We start from the raw sequence: 12,658 nt of genomic DNA, 5'->3' as shown, positions 1-12,658 counted from the left end.
AAAAACATAGGATTTAGCTTATTGATTGTTTTTTATATAAATATGAGAATGTTAACCACTAAATGTTGCTTACAATGAAGCAATGAAATCGGTTGTTAATTAATAAGCCACTAAATGCCTGATAATTTTTATTTCATTTGACTCTCACTTTTACTTATCTTTTACTTTTCACTTATCTATACAAAAACATGTTGAATATTTATGTGAGATGTTTCATCACTATGTTATCACTAAGTTTCTGTATATGTGTTTCTCAAGATACACTAGATATAGAATTATATGAATTTTTTAAGAAAGCTCTAGAGATAAAAACAACTTTTATACATTAATGAAAATGATGTATATAGCTCAGCTGTTAGACATTCCCCACTTACATGTAACCCGTCTGTGTCTACTTGACTCCAAACTTGACCCAAATACCCGACCCTAACACCAGGTTTTTGATAAAAGCCAAACACAAAGTGTGTAGCTTACTGAATATGGCTTGGATTGTGTGATGGGTCACTATGCTCGTGCATAACATGTCACAATCACGAGGCTGCTGTGGATGCCCAGCCTTTCCTTCCAGCCCATCATCACATCACATCTCTCCCTTGGCCTTTTCTGCTAGAGAAGGGCACTCAGCTCCTGTCCTCTCCCCTCTCCTACCTTCCTCCATAGGAAAGCCCAGATCCAGCATGAGTTGCCTTCTATTCCACAGCTGACTGGCAAAGTATGTTTTTTTGTTTTTAACATCTTTATTGGCGTATAATTGCTTTACAATGGTGTGTTAGTTTCTGCTTTATAACAAAGTGAATCAGTTATACATATACATATATCCCCATATCTCTTCCCTCTTGTGGCTCCCTCCCTCCCACACTCCCTATCCCACCCCTCTACGTGGTCACAAAGCTGATCTCCCTGTGCTACGCAGCTGCTTCCCACTAGCTATCTAGTTTACGTTTGGTAGTGTATATATGTCCATGCCACTCTCTCACTTCGTCCCAGCTTACCCTTCCCCCTCCCTGTGTCCTCAAGTCCATTCTCTAGTAGGTCTGCGTCTTTATTCCCATCTTGCCCCTAGGTTCTTTATGACCTTTTTTTTTTTTTTTTTAGGTTCCATATATACGTGTTAGCATACGGTATTTGTTTTTCTCTTTCTGATTTACTTCACTCTGTATGACACGTTCTTTAAAAGTTTACCTCCAGCCTCTTCCTTTAATAGAGAAGGCCTCTCTCCTCTAAGAGATGTGAATGCACCCTACTCTTCTCCTCTGCCTTTCGGTGAATCTGTAATTGTGTTTAAAGAATGTCTCCCTGGCTCCCAAGTCACCTCAATGGATGGAAGGTTTTCTCTCTCTACATGGGACACATCTCCCAACCCAGGCAGATTGTTCCCTTTGCCTCTACTCCCTTCCCCTGTGTCAGCTTCTATCTCCAGTGGTTCTTGCCTAGGAAGCCTCATAAGCATCCAGAAAAGAAGCCACATCTTTAGCCTGAGTTGTTTGCCTTACTTCCTCCCCTCTTAAGACAAAGACTCATCCCTGTATATATACACCATCTCTTTCAGCAGCCTATTCCAGGGGTCCTATATTCTAAAAGGGGATCTTTTACTAAGATGGTTTTCTTTCATGTGCTAAAATTGCTCCTTCCTGCAGCCCATCTCTCAGTTTCTGACAATTTTTTAAATTTTTTCTTATTTATTTATTTTTTGGCTGTGCCATGCAGCATGCAGGATCTTAGTTCCCCAACCAGGGATGGAACCCACGCCCCTTGCAGTGGAGGCATGGAGTCTTAACCACTGGACCACCAGGGAAGTCCCCTGACAATTTTTTATACATCAATGAAAATGCAAAGTCAGGGTGGTCCTTATGAGTGCTCTCTCTCTCAACAGCCCCACTATTATTTCAACCCTCCTCTTTTCTGCTTATTTTTAGGAACTCCTTTTTGTTTTCTGAATCCACCCTCAAATTCAACTTGGAACCCCAAGGTGCTAAGACCTGGGTGGATGGATGCAGCTGCTCTGTTTGTGCTAATCGTTAGCCAATTGTACTACCTGGGAGCTAGACTACTGGCATAGTCACCAGCAAGACCCGTGGCTATCTTTTGAGGAACTTCCCTGCCAGGGATGGACGACCTGCTCACTCCCATTCCCTGAGACTCTGCTGTCTGTCATTAGACTCAGACAGCATAACTGTACCAACATCAGGCTCATCTCCTTCAATCTGAACTGTGCCTTTAGTCCTTCAGTTGCAGGACAGTCCCACTACTCCAGCTTTGTTTCCTTAGGGGACCTGCCTCTCCATTTCTTGTCTCTAATTCAACTAGCAGTGAGACTTGAAGGACCTTATGGAATTTCCTGGAGCCTACAGTTCTCTTCATTGTAAATAGCTGCTGCAGCAACTTGCACTAACTGGACATAATTGTTGACACTGCTCTCCACGGCACCTCTGTGCAAAAGTCCCTCAAGACTTGACATATAGGTACTTTCAGTGATGTGTGTTCACAGACTTCACATATAAGTCTCAGCATCTACCTGCATTCTTGAGTAACTTTTGGTCTGATGTCAGGCATTCTGCTGTAGAAAAGGAGGCATTTTTTGTTTATCCACACTTTTGAAAGCATGTATAGTTCTTGGCGCCAGACTCTACACACTTTCTATTCATCTCTGCTGCATCTATACCTCAGAGTTTTCACACCCCGCTAACATTTCAATGGTGTGTTCCAACCACAATTCAAAACCTTTCTCTAAAGGTCCTGGCATTGGACTCCTTCCCTTCCCCTCCCCACCCCCACCCAAGTCTCTAGACCCTGCGTAGTATAAGCTCCCTAACAAGAGCTGGCACAATGGCCCTGATACAGTTTTCAATAGCAGTCCAGTCACAGATAATAAAGCTGATTGGGTATCTTAATTAGCCCGTGCATGTGTGCCATACACCCAACGTCTTCTTCCTTGATGCATTCCAGTTTTCTGGAAAATGATGCCAAGGTGAGTTTAAACACAAATGTACAGCTGGGTACTTCATGGAGGAGTTTCTCTGATGTATTCTAATAAGCCCACAAAGCACCGGGCATGTGAGACTCCAGGTGAAATATTCACTATTCAATCATACATCGTTCCAAAGACTTTCCCACAGCATCTCCCTGACTTTCAGTTTCTTTACCAAAGACCAGCACTGCTCCTAGTAAGTCAGTCTCTACTGCCTGCACCATTAGCCACGGGGAGCAGGCACTACAGGCTCTATTAAGAGTGAAGTTTTAATCTGATAGGCTTTGAGATGACCTCCGTAGATAAAGTATCTCAGAAAATTCTCCAAGGCCCAGGTGTCAGATATACCCCTTAAGGGTTCAGGTTATCTATTTCCTCCTCAAACCACCCTGATTTAAAACAGTTAGTCCTTCAGTTTCCAGAGAATATCCAATCACATCGCGCTTATTGAAATCCCTTTTGCTTTAGCCCTACTCAAGTTTTGTGGAGACGTCATTGATCTTCATTTTATTCCTTAGCTCAATTCACTAAGCCTCTTCCTTAACCTTAATCTTACCCACATGCAGATGCTGAGCAGGCAGTTTGCTACATGTGCCTAAAATTTGGGGAAGCAATTTGAACCTGAGATATACATTTGGAGTTCTGAGAGTTTATAGTGTAGAGAAAATTTTGAAGCCTGAGCTCTGGAGCATTCCAAAGTTTAGAGGTTAGGGAGGTGAGGAAGAACCAACAAAAGCAACAAGGAAAGAACAGTCAGTAAGAAGAAACCAGGAGCATGTTAAAGCCAAGGAAAGAGAATGTGTAAAGGATACTGTGCTAACTGATGCCAATAGCCCAAACAAGGTGAAGAATGAGAATGAACCTTTGTGTTGGATGGTAGGATAGTATGTCACTGGTTATCTTGACAAGAATAACTTTAATAGAGAGGAACGAAGGCCTGGTGGAGGTAAGTTCAAGAGAGAACAGGAAGAGAGAAGCTGGAGGCTGTGAGTATAGAGAATACTTTTGAAGAGTTTTGCTGCAAAGAGGAGCAGAGATAGAGGGGATAAAAGCCAGCAGAGTAAGTAGGATCAATATAAATTATTTTTTAAAGTTGAGGAAAAATAACACGATTTGTATGCTTATGGGGAGAAAATAAGAAGATACAGGGAGAAGAGGCAAGATTTTCTAAAATATTGATCTTCAGAAGGCAAGCGGGCATGGGTAAGGGCACCAGTGAAAAAGCTGACCTTTGCCAGGAGCAGAGAAGCTTCACTCACAGTAATAAAAACAAGAGGCCCAGGGCTTCCCTGGTGGCACAGTGGTTGAGAGTCCGCCTGCCGATGCAGGGGACGTGGGTTCATGCCCCGGTCCGGGAAGATCCCACATGCCGCGGAGCGGCTGGGCCCGTGAGCCATGGCCGCTGAGCCTGTGCAACAAGCCTGTGCTCCGCAACGGGAGAGGCCACAACAGTGAGAGGCCCGCATACCGCAAAAAACAAACAAACAAACAAAAAAAACCAAGAGGCCCAGTATATGGGCCAAGATGACCATATGAGTAAATTTGGTGTTGGGTTCCAGTGATAATTCTCTTCTGATGACTTCTTTATTCTCAGTAAAATAGGAAGCAAAAGCAAGATCATAAGCTGAGAGTGAGTGTGCGGATAGGAGATGAGACATTTAAGAAGAAAAGTGAAGTTATGAAATAATTATCTAAGAGAGTAGAAGGGTTAATGGACTAGGGATATATATATATATATATATATATATATATATATATATATAAAGTCTGATGGCCAGACAATACGAAGGGCTCACTTGAGATTAGTAATCACGAATTTAAAGTGAGATAACTATGGAGTCATCTACCTTTGTTCAGGTGTGTAGATTCAGCCATAAATTAAGGGGAGAATTCAGTTTAATTAGGTTTGTACTTTGACAAAAAAGGGAGTAAAAAAATAGAAAGGAACCGAAAAGTTGGATCCATATGCAATAGAGTGACAATAATGATTGATGAGGAAATTTAAGCAGACTAAAGAAAGGAATGAAGATGTAAGGCAGGTAAGAGAAAGGATGAATGGTAGAATCAGTGGATTAAAGGCCCTGGTGAGCATTATGGTTTCTGGATTTGGGATACAAAAAGAAATGAGCCAGACCAAAAAAAAAAAAGAAAGAAAGAAAAAAAGAAAAAAAAATGTCTATTGTAAAAGAAGAGAAAGAATGATGTTTGAAATTGAGATTAAGAAGAGTTTGTAGGGGCCTCCCTGGTGGCGCAGTGGTTGAGAGTCCGCCTGCCGATGCAGGGGATACGGGTTCGTGCCCCGGTCTGGGAGGATCCCATATGCCGCGGAGCGGCTGGGCCCGTGAGCCATGGCCGCTGGGCCTGCGCATCCGGAGCCTGTGCTCCGCAACGGGAGAGGCCACAACAGAGAGGGGCCCGCATACCGCAAAAAAAAAAAAAAAAAAAAGAAGAGTTTGTAGGTTTTGGTAATGAAAAGGTCTAAATTATAACACTGGGAAAGATGAGCAAGAGAGAGTATAGGACAAGGTCACTGAAGATAGGAAGATCAAGGAGCTAAGTAAGTAGCCACATCATTAAAGGATCATTTATATAGATATTGAAATTACCAAGAATTTTGAATCTTGTAGGAGAAGTTTGCCAGGAGCAAAATCCTTCAAGACATCAGAAAAATGACTTAAGCATGTACAGGAAAACCATTCTTTCTCTCTGGCATCTGGTAACATGTATGGACAATTTTCTCATCATTTTAGATATAATGACAAAAGGCAACAAGTAAACTCATTCAGAGCAGGATGAATTGAATATTGTTATTGTTGGCTGCCTATCCAGCATGTGTTTATACCATTCTCCTTCCTTTGTGAACTCTGATTTTGTTCTGATATCCACAACTTCTTACTGAAATTATGTGCCAAAAGGACGATTGACATTAGCTCTCATCCTCAGATGATGCCTGATTATATTAAGGATAATTGCATCATCCTTAGCAGTGCTTGGTTAAGGAGTGACAAGTGACCTGATTTGTACCAATGAAATACAAAGGTTTCCCCAGAGCCTCTAAGTTCCTCCTAGAATTTTTTTCCCCTGGAAGAACTTTCAGAAACAACAATATCTTTCATCTTCCAGCTGTTATCGTGTATGGATGTGAAGCCTGTACTCCCTTTGCTATCAGTCTGAGAATAAAGCAAAACAAGAAGGAAGAAGTCAAATAACCACAGATTGATTGTGTTTACCCTGAACCAATCCTACCTCAGGACTTCCATTTATATGAGTCAATACACTTCCTTATTGCTTAAGGATGAGCCCTTTTGATGAGAGTTTTCTTTCACTTGGGTAAAATAGGATGCTTAATCTATGCAAAGAAGATACAAAATGTTGGTGATTTTTTTTTAATTAAAGACATAGAAATTAAAATGGAAGCATTGAGAAATCACACCTTTATGGAGTAAGACAGATATTTCATGGATATAAAATTACTGGTCATCATCATTCTCCAGAAGACCCGCAGGTGTCATATGTACCTTATTTTAGGGAAGTAAAGAGACTCTTTTTTTTTTTTTTTTTTTTTTTTTTTGCGGTAAGCGGGCCTCTCACTGCTGTGGCCTCTCCCGCTGCGGAGCACAGGCTCCGGATGCGCAGGCTCAGCGGCCATAGCTCACGGGCCCAGCTGCTCCGCAGCATGTGGGATCTTCCCAGACCGAGGCACGAACCCGTGTCCCCTGCATCGGCAGGCGGACTCTCAACCACTGCGCCACCAGGGAAGCCCAAAGAGACTCTTTTTATATAAGTTAAGCTGAGAACATTTTATTGCCAAAGATATGAAAGAATAATAATAAAAATAAACATTTTGGACTGCCTATAATGGGAATAGATTGATTGGGGGCATGAGGGTAATTGGAGGTTGGTACTGATGATCAAAAAGGTGTCAGAGAATATGAAGCAGTTTCAAGCATACATAATAATCTCACACCAAAGAAAATAGTTCCAATAACAAGAAAAATTATTACTATGATATCTAAATGACTAAAACTTGTTCCTTTAAAATAATTTAAAAATCAGTTGAAAATAGACTTTTGGCCATGTAGTTCTCAAAGTATTAAGAAAAACTGAAGACACAGTGTCCTAATACAAGATTATCATGGTCAAGATTCTGCCACTATACCTAAGCAACTGTAAAAATAAGGTAGAAAAGCAGTCATATTAATAGGAAATGAGACATGACAACAATAGAGCTAAAATACACATACTCAATTAAGATGTATATAAAGGGGAAATAATGCTTGGGAAATAAAACAGATTTTTTTGTATAACTAAGGAAGCATATAGATTATTGGACTACTGTTATCAGTTATTTTTTGCAAATGCAGTGAGATTAATCATCCCTACATATTGCCATGAGATTGGCAATGTCCCTTCCTACAGATGTCAGATATGCCAGTCAATTATTAACAGGTAAAGCTTATTGCAGAAGTTTTAGGTAGCATTGCTAGGTTTTGCATCTTTTTCTTTTACTCTACCACAAGGACAGCGCAAATAACAATCCCCAAAAGGGGCTTATTCTTCAGTCTGTATCCTAGAATGAAGACAATGTGTAGAATAAAGTCAAAGATAACCAGGAGCAGACACATAAATGAGAAATAAGCCTTCTTTACTGAAGCCAAAGAGCTTTGTGGTTGTTTGTTATTGCAGCATAACCTTGTACACACTGACTAACACACAGCATTCAAACAACATGTATACATATGGGGTCTAAACAAGAGATTTTAACTCATTTAAGGAAAATCCATGTAAGGGTCAAATAAGAGACAAATATATAAAAGGCCTGGCATTGTGTACATAATCATAGATTAAAGCACATTGAAGATAAAATTAGATTTGTATTAATAGTCAAAAATAAAAGTTTGTTTTCTTCTGCCCCCACCTGCTCTTCATCTTCTTGCTCTTCATGCACAGATTCCTTCCAGATGTTTCCAGAAATACCTTTGGGATATATCAAGGCAAATGTAAGATCAGTCTTCTTGGTTATCTTGCAGCACTGCCATTTTCCTCCTTCCTGGCTCAGCTTCCTGCACAGTTGTCTTCTGTGTCTGCCAACATGAGAAAGATTATTTCCATAGCTAGTGCACACCAGGGGCACCGTCATATTGCTGTTGATACCTCCTGGAGTTTGCGCTGAGACTTCTGATGCCAGATAGCCAGGGAGCTGACGTCTGCAAAACAGCATGGTCTATGTCCCTGCTAAAATGTCGACTGTTAACTAAACTTCTGTCACCAATTCTGTTGAGTGCTTATGCTATCAGGTTCCTCAGAAATTTTAGGAAATAACTCATTTACTTTAGCATTTTCTCTCTCTCTCTCTCTCTCTCTCTCTCTCTCTCTCTCTCCCTCTCTCTGTCACTCTCCCTCTCCGTCTTTTGCTTTGATTCATGGTACTGGGTCAGATGACTTTTAATTAATTCCACTTTGTATTCAAAGTGGTCCCTTCTCTCCCTTGCTAGCATATTGCCTTTGAACCCAACTTTGCACTGTGGCAAGATCTTTCCCAGGTGGGCCCACAGTCCCCCATATACCTAGATCCCTACCCTAACAGCCCTCCAGTGGACATGCCCTAACATTCATTCAGCAGATGTGTGTTGAAGGCCCACTTTATATTGGGCTTGATGTTAGGTACTAGAGATGCAATGATGAATGAGAACACACAGTCTTGGTGCAGTAGAAGCTTAAAGTCTGTGACTGAAACTAAGAAGGAAATAGAAAATATTTACAGGACTGACTCCAGTGTACCACAGGAGCCTAATGAGGGAAAATAACTGAGTATTAGTGATCAGAGAAGACTTTCCTGAAGAAAAGCATGTCTAATCTCCAACTCAAGGCATGAGAGGAATTACACCATCAGGAGTAAAAGCAGGAGAAGAAGAGATGGCAGTATATTTCAAGACCCAGAACTGCAAAAAAAGTGTGACTAGTTTGAAGAACTGAAAGTCAGACAACATGGATGGCTCCATGAAGAGCATAATTTCTTTGAGGGCAGAAGAGTGTCACTGGATCCTCAATGCCTGGTAGTTATTCTTAAAACATAGTAATTATTGAGTGACAATGCATGATTCCAGATTGTGAGGATCAGAAAGACTAACAGGATATATAGCTGAAACGGTAACAAGAACATGAGTGTCCTTGTAAGCCTGAGTTTTAGGTCAGAGAACAGTTGATAACAATTGAAAAATTTTAATGAGTGAGGAATGATGTAATTGCATTTGTACTCCATTGCAGTGTTAGAATGGTTTAGACTGATGGCTAAGAGTAAAGAAAAGAGTTCTGCTGAGGAGGTCATTGTAGTCATCAGCTAATTTGGGTAATAACTAATATTTATTATATGTTTATTATGAACCTAACTCTATTCTAAATGTTTTACTTGCATTATCTCACATAATCTTGTTAAAAATTCAGTCAGGTAGGTAACCTGCTCAAGATCACATCCCTAATAAGTAGGGAAGAAGCAGAACCAGGATTCAAAACCAGTTGGTCTCTTCAGATCCCATACTCTTAATCTCTTTCTTATAGTCTACATCACAAGAAAAATGACAGTGATTTATTTAAAAAAGAAAAAAAAAGGTGTGGTATTGGTGTAGAAAAATTTCCTAGAAAGGCAGATATTAAGGAGGGAAAATGAACAAGAGTTGGGAACAGGATTAGATGGCTGCTATGTGGATAAGGAAGATGGACTCAAGGATGATATTCAAGTTTCTAGCTTGTGCAAGGGAGAAAGTACACAGGGAGGATTTTGAGGATGGGGATAAAGTGTCATAAGACATTATATTCATAAGTGCTTGGGAGATATCAAATAGAGATGTTGAATAGGTAACTGTAGCTTTTGGTGTGGATGGCAATTTGGAATGGAGATCTAGAATTCAGTTTTCAAATTAAGATGGTCCTTAGAAGTAAGTAAGGGGCACTCACTCAAAGACTATGTATACTGAGAGAAAAGGACAAAGAATGGAATCTTGATTATGTGCAAATTAAAGGAACATTGAAAGGGAGAATGTTTCATAAACAAAAAAAGGTAAGAGTTAATAAAAAGATGAGTTAATCTAGGAGAGTGTGAATCAAGTGTCTCAAGACTGAGGGAGAAGAGATACAGACACAAAGACCTGATTGCCCCAAACAGAAGCTGTAGGGAGTCACAAAATGGTGAGAACTCTTAAATGGCAATTTTGACAAATTACTGGATGCTCCGTATGGACTAACAGGAGATTGAGAAGCTTCTGGATTCACAGACTTAGAGTGCTCCAGGAGCCCCGACAGGTTCTCACAGTGAGGTTGCAAGAGAGATTCCCTCAGGGCTCTGGCTGAGGGGGTGGGGGCGGGGGAGAAGGAAGGGTAACCACTGTGAAGCTCGTTGGTTCTTCTCCATAGCAAAGGCTTACTCTCCAAGGGAAGAACTTTTCCTGAGTTTAGGAAGTATATTCTTCCCCCTCCAGCCTTCCTGTCTCACTTAGGGTAGAAAAGCACCTAGTCAACAAGGAAATAGGATGGAATACAATCTACATCCCTGGAGGAGAGACAGAAACTCTAGTGAAGTCTATAGTCAGGATGGCCTTAACATTCCCCTCAGCTTGATCAAATGTTAGACAGGCTTCTTCCTGACTCCAGGCCTCTGACTTCCCTTTTCTTATAGCATTTGCTTTACAAAATGTGTAATTTAATTCTTTCCCTGTTTCTTTAAGGTATAAGTCTTTTTGCAAGTCTTTTGCCAGTACTCTCTCAAGGACCTGGGAGCAATCCCTTTGAAATATAATCATCAAGGAAGATAGTGCCCCGATGTCCCAGTTTCTCTGGGAAGGTAGGCGCCTAACTTTGGTGCTCCAAGCTATACAACTACCTCCTGTCATGGAGATAGGAGAAAGTTTAGGATAGGAGCAAGCACAAGCCAATCAAAAATCAGATGGCCTAAGATCCATCCACGCCAGCTCTTTAAAAACTTTCCCACCTTTTGTTAGAGTGAAACCGAGTGTCCAGAGTTGACCCGTGCTCTGTCCCCTATTACTGGATTAATGGCAATGGCATCAGAATATAATAAATAATATAATATAAATATAAATATAATAAATAATAAATTTCTATTTGGAAACAAAAGGCAGGAAGAGCTAAGAGTGTCAAATACTATAGAGATGTCAACTAAAATAGTCTGAATCTTTCCAGTGGACTTTAACACCAAGGAGGTAACTTAGGACTGTGAAAAGAAACATTTTGGATACAATCCTCCTGATAGTGAGAAATTTCCAACCTTTACTGGACACTCAAGAAAGTTTGACTTTTAAAAATAATGCAAGGAAAGAATAAGAAATGTCCAGTTTAAAAATCAGAGAGGTTGTACTTAAATGACTTTTCTGTTTCAAGCAGCAAAAATCAACTTCAGCTATCTGAAAAGCAAAACGGGAACTTTAAAAAAAAGCCGGGGGCTTCCCTGGTGGCGCAGTGGTTGAGAGTCCGCCTGCTGATGCAGGGGACACGGGTTCGTGCCGCGGAGCGGCTGGGCCCGTGAGCCATGGCCGCTGAGCCTGCGCGTCCGGAGCCTGTGCTCCGCAACGGGGAGGCCACAGCAGTGAGAGGCCCGCGTACCGCAAACATACAAACAAACAAATAAATAAATAAGCCCGAAGTGTCTCAATGTGATCCAGAAATGCTGTAAGACCTCTAGAAGGCTGTGGTAGGTAGCCTGCAAATGGACCCCCAATGATGCCTGCTTGCCAGTATTCGTGCTCTTTTAAATCTTCTCCTCTCAAGTGTAGGCTGTACCTACTCTCTCACTTCTAATGAATAAAATATCATGGAAGTGATACAGTGTCATTCCCAATATTAGATCACAGAAGTATGTGACTTTTATCTTGATCACTCTCTCTCCCAGCTTTTACTCTGAGGGATAGAAGTAACTAAGTTTGGTGTGTAGACGGTTAGATAATTTGTCTCTTTAGTTTCACAGATCTAAAGATAAAAGGAACTGTACCCAAGGAGCTGTACTTAAGAAACTATATCTGAGGATCTTCATTTGTACCTGAAGCTGATTTATATAAAGTGCTTCTGGGCTTTGAGCTGATGCTGTAATAAGATGAGACTTTGGAGGACCTTAGGAGAGACCAAGTGTCTTAAGAATATGGTAGGACATGAATCATTGGAAGCTTGAGGGTAGACTATGGTAGGCAGCCACGAAAATAACCCTCACTGATCCTCACATCCTTTTATTCATACCCTTGGGTAATCGCCCTCTTCACAAATGTGAACTGGTGCTAGTACCCTTTTCTAATGATTAAAATTCAGCAAAAGTGATGGGATATACATTTCAAGGTTAGATAATGAAAAGACCATGACTTTTGCCTGGTTTGCCCTCCCTCTCTTTCACTCTCCCTGCAAGCCCTAACTCTGGAAAAGCAGCTTCAGAGAAAGCAAGTGACCCTATGGAGAGGTTCATGTGGCAAGGAAAGGACCGGCTAACATTCAGAGAGGACCTTAGGTCTGTGAGTGGCCAGATGAGTGACTGTGGAAGTGGATGTTCTCCCAGTCAAGGCTTGAGATGGCTATAACCACAGACAATACCTGGATTGTAGCTTTTTGACTGACCCTAAGAGGCACCCAGTTAAGTCTTATTTGGATTCAGAATCCCCCCCCAAATGTAAGATAACAAATGTTTCATTTCTC

This window comes from Mesoplodon mirus (assembly GCF_964341445.2).
Source record: "Mesoplodon mirus genome assembly, chromosome: 11".
NCBI classification, from domain to species: Eukaryota; Metazoa; Chordata; class Mammalia; order Artiodactyla; family Ziphiidae; genus Mesoplodon; species Mesoplodon mirus.
The sequence above is the reverse complement of the archived record's forward strand: the minus strand, read 5'-3'. Positions refer to the sequence as shown.